This window comes from Hevea brasiliensis, chromosome 17 (assembly GCF_030052815.1).
Source record: "Hevea brasiliensis isolate MT/VB/25A 57/8 chromosome 17, ASM3005281v1, whole genome shotgun sequence".
In the NCBI taxonomy this organism is placed as follows: Eukaryota; Viridiplantae; Streptophyta; class Magnoliopsida; order Malpighiales; family Euphorbiaceae; genus Hevea; species Hevea brasiliensis.
The window spans coordinates 1,070,090-1,074,505 of record NC_079509.1 but is presented as its reverse complement, the minus strand read 5'-3'; the positions used below and the strand labels follow the sequence as shown (position 1 = coordinate 1,074,505).

Sequence of the window (4,416 nt, the reverse complement as noted above, 5' to 3'; positions counted from 1 at the left end):
CTCACGCAAAAAATTAATATAGATATATTAATTTGTATCACTTGTGATTTACACTAGCATTTTTGAAAATCTATCTATTTATATATATACTTTTTATTTTTCTTCTAAGTATTATTATTATTATTATTATATAATTTTAATTTTTTTATGATTTAAATGATTATTTTTTTTAATAATTGATTATCTAAATTTAAAATTTTTATAATTAAATTTGTTATTTACAACTTATTATATTATTTTTTAAATAAAAGATAAAAATATTTCTGATACTGCCATATGAAACTATGGAACTGTTAACTGACAATTTATTTATAAAATATAATTTTCATGATAAAGAAAATAAAGCAGTTGGGCTTATAGAGAACAGAAAAAAAGAATTGCATTATGAGGAGAAGGATTCATTGTTATTATTAATGCCATTTGTTTAATATTCAAGATTTCAACCATCGAAAAATGCAAATTAATTGAGAAAGAAAAATACTCACATATATTAATACTAATTATAATGTTTTTTTTACGTAAAGGAAGGTGTAGGCATTTAAGAGACGCCACAATGTTCTTATTTCAACGTTAATGGTGAAACCATTCAGATTAAAATTAATGCTCTCAATAAAAAAAAAAAAAAAGAAAAGTGATGGGTTTATGACGAACCCATGAGCTTATCAGTTTTATTTTTTTTAATATATTTATACTTTAATCCTAAAAGCAAAGAGGAAATTTCATTTCAAATATATTTACAATATTTTATTCACTTTAATGTTTTCCTTAATTATTATTACACGGTATAAGGTTCATTGTTATAAACTTGAATTTTTATAACAACAAATTTAATAATTTTTAAAATTAAATAATTATATTAAAATTTATATATTTATTAATTTAATTATATAATATATTTTAATTAATTATATACAAATCTGATTAATATTAAACCTTTATTTGTTATGAAAAAAAAAATACATTCTCACATTTGAGGTTTATGAAAAATAGGTTAATGAAAAATGTTTTTTTAATTAAAAAAATATATATTTTTAAGAAGAGTTATTTTAACGAATTGATAATTTTATTAAAATATAAAAATATTTATATATATATAATATAAATATATATCATTAATTTAACACTATAATTAAGTAATAGTATTTTTTATAGATAAATTATTTTTTATATAATAAGTAAATAAATAATATATATATATATATATATATATATATATATATATATATAATTAAATTTGGTAGATATATAACAAAAACTTGCCATGCGATATCTTGGGCGGAGGGAGGTGTTAAGTATTTATTAATGACTAAAGTATTAGACGCAACATTTAATGTCATTTAAAATCCTAAGCGACAAAGTCAATGGGTCTAAAACATCATCCTCATCAATCCTTTTAATGCATCAATTTATTGAAAATAAAAATAGTAGAATACTTACGTAACAAAAACAAAATTATTATTATTATTATTTTTTTAATTTTATATCCAATTTTTTCATACTGTTATCGAACCAAACAAATGCCCATGCCAAAGTCCCCACAATTCCACTGCGAGGCTCCTATTGGAAAATGGGTTTGTCCAAGGTCCATACTGTTTGTTGCTTTACAAAATGCTCAGAAGATTTTTCCTGGGCCTATCTTTTTCAGTAACAAGACCCATTGGACTTGATTTCTTTCCCATTTGCCAAAATGGGCCTGCCAAGTAATTTAAAATAAAAAGGTCTTTTTCCATGGGATTTTTTTTTATATATATATATAATTTGATTTACCTACAATAATAATATTTTACCTTTAAATCAAATTTAAAACAATTTAATTAATATATTAAAAAATTATCAGTAATAATGTTAAAAATGCCTGCCACTCTTAAGAATAATTAATGTACTTTAAAAAATCTCTCTCTTCACAACAAATTCTGCTATTAGATTTTTTAGTTATGAGTGGCTGAGCAGAGCTGTTGCAGCTCTTTCTACCCATTTGTATTTTGTCTTTCTGCGTTTTCGAACAAAAAGGATATTTGTGTGTCCAAGAAAGATGCAGATTTTTGTCAAGACTCTCGCTGGAAAGACCATCACTCTCGAGGTCGAGAGCAGTGACACCATCGACAACTTAAAGCTGAGATTCAGGTACTTTTATTTTCCTTTTTTCTTGTATATATGGCCTTTTGGGTGTGTTTGTTTTTGATGGAGAACTGTCTTTTCAAGATTGTTTCTGGGGATACCTTTTATTAGCTTTTGTGGGTTTGTGTATATAATTTTTTTTTTAAAGGAGTTTGTGTATATAATTTTTGTTGCCAGAAGAAAAATATAGGGTACGGGGGTGGTTTGATCATCGATTAATTGTGTTGTTATTGCAATTATCATAGTAGAAATTGCGTGTGGCGGAGAACTTGTCAACCTAACAAAATTGAATGTTAGCACTCACTAGCGTCAAAATTCCATACTCTATTCTCTCGAACTTTGGCTGCCTAGTTGAAATTTTGGCCGATTTAAGCAGGCTGGGAGCAGTTTAATGATAGTTTCTTTTCGGATGTTGTTTTGAGAATTGATTTACCTTTTCTTTTTTGGGGAGGGTGGCCTGTGTATTGTGCTTTTAAGTATTGAGTATGGTTGTGTCCTTTCAGGATAAGGAAGGCGGACCAGCAGAGATTTATTTTTGCTAGTAAGCAATTGGAAGATGGCCGAACCCTTGCTGATTATAACATCCAAAGGAGTTAACCCCTCACCTGGTTTGGAGGGTTAGGGGAGGAACCATGATCAAGGTGAAGACTCTTACTGGAAAAGAGATTGAAATTGATATTGAACCCACTGATACCATCGATCAGATCAATGAATGAGTTGAGGAGAAAGAAGGTATTTGATCTTATTATATTTCTATTGTGAACAACAATAATTGCTTCTTAAATAGATAATTACATTGCAAAACTAATAAAACTTTGTTTGTTCTTCTAATAAGGATTAAGGAAGCGAAATTGTAAAGATATAGCCTCAATAAATTCAACTTTTGTATCGCCTCGTACTTGCATAATGAGTAAGGCAAAGCTTTGTTAAACTTGTCACAGTAGATAGTTTCAATCTATTCACAATGCTGCATTTTTATTTTTTTGTTTAGATAATAAGTGATGTTCTATTAATGAAATCATTCTTGCCACTGAGATTTATTACTGGTTGCAGTCTTATTTGTGCTGGGAAGCAGCTTGGTGATGACAAGACAGCTCCGGACTACAACATTGAAGGTGGCTTGTGCAAATTTATCGATGCCTGGATGGTGTTTGTATTTTTCGGAAAAGCTAGAGTTACCAAGTAATTGTCTTCGACGTGTTGGTGAAGGTTGGGGATAATTAAGAAAAATCTTTAAAAGAAATACTTGTATTGTAAAGCAAATTATTTACTTTCACGCATATGTTTTATGAATAAGGTGAATGACATTATTTACTTACTTAGTTCATGTATTTTGATAATTACATTAGTATATTTCTGAAGTTCTATTTCATCAACAAAATGATTTTATCATCCATTTTTGAATTATTTAACCGTTAGTCATTCCCGTAAAAGGTGATTTAATTTAATAAGTGATTTTTTTTTCTATTACACCCTTGTTTATTTTTATTTTTTTTTTTAAAGATATATAATTTCATTTCCATAAAAGGTTTAAGCTATTATATAAGAAGGATCAAGTAAATGGCTAATTATTAGATATACTAGGAATATTAAAAATAAACTCTTCTTCTAAAATAAAGAGTAAATTTCATATAATTACGAGATATAATATATGTATATCGATTTTATCTAATAATTTATCCAATTAAAGATCCAAGAAATACAAACAAGAGTCCAACCCAAAGACCTGCTAGCTAAAACCAATAAACCATATTATAAGCTTAACTAGCGCAACCAAGTCTGCATAAAAAGAAGGGCCCTAGTAGATTGCCCCAGATTCCGCCATACAATCGGCCGGATGCCGAAATCAATATCCTGGGTTTCGAACAGCTTGACCCAAACGATGAGATACCAAATCTTCAACACAAATGAGCCAACCAGAAAAGCAAGGAAACTAACGAAACCGCACAGAGACTTGATCAAAAGGCCAAACACCTGCACACTGCTAAAACCCCGAAACAATGTCCTTGGTTGAAGGCAAAGCTAGCAGAGCCCATAAAAATAACAAAGGCAAGATCATAAGCAGTACTTGGAAAGGAAAATAATCAACAGAGGAGAGGAGAAAATGATTGGCCATTGCATGGTTTGAAATCGGAATTGGACCGATCCAATCTGGATTCAAAAAATTGATCAAATCACTTTTACCAAAATAGGTCTTGGACTGGAAAAGTTGAGAGTAGTATGGTTTGATCTTGCACCATTGCAAAGAGGAAGAATTTGTTTGTTAATTGAGTTAATGTTTATATATGAGAAGAGAGA

The 4,416-nt window shown here is 28.6% G+C and overlaps 1 pseudogene; it reads left to right on the top strand.

The window, feature by feature from the left end:
- Positions 1–1,865: 1,865 nt before the first annotated feature.
- On the top strand, positions 1,866–3,510 carry LOC131175401 (ubiquitin-NEDD8-like protein RUB2; annotated as a pseudogene).
- The last annotated feature ends 906 nt before the right edge of the window (positions 3,511–4,416 follow it).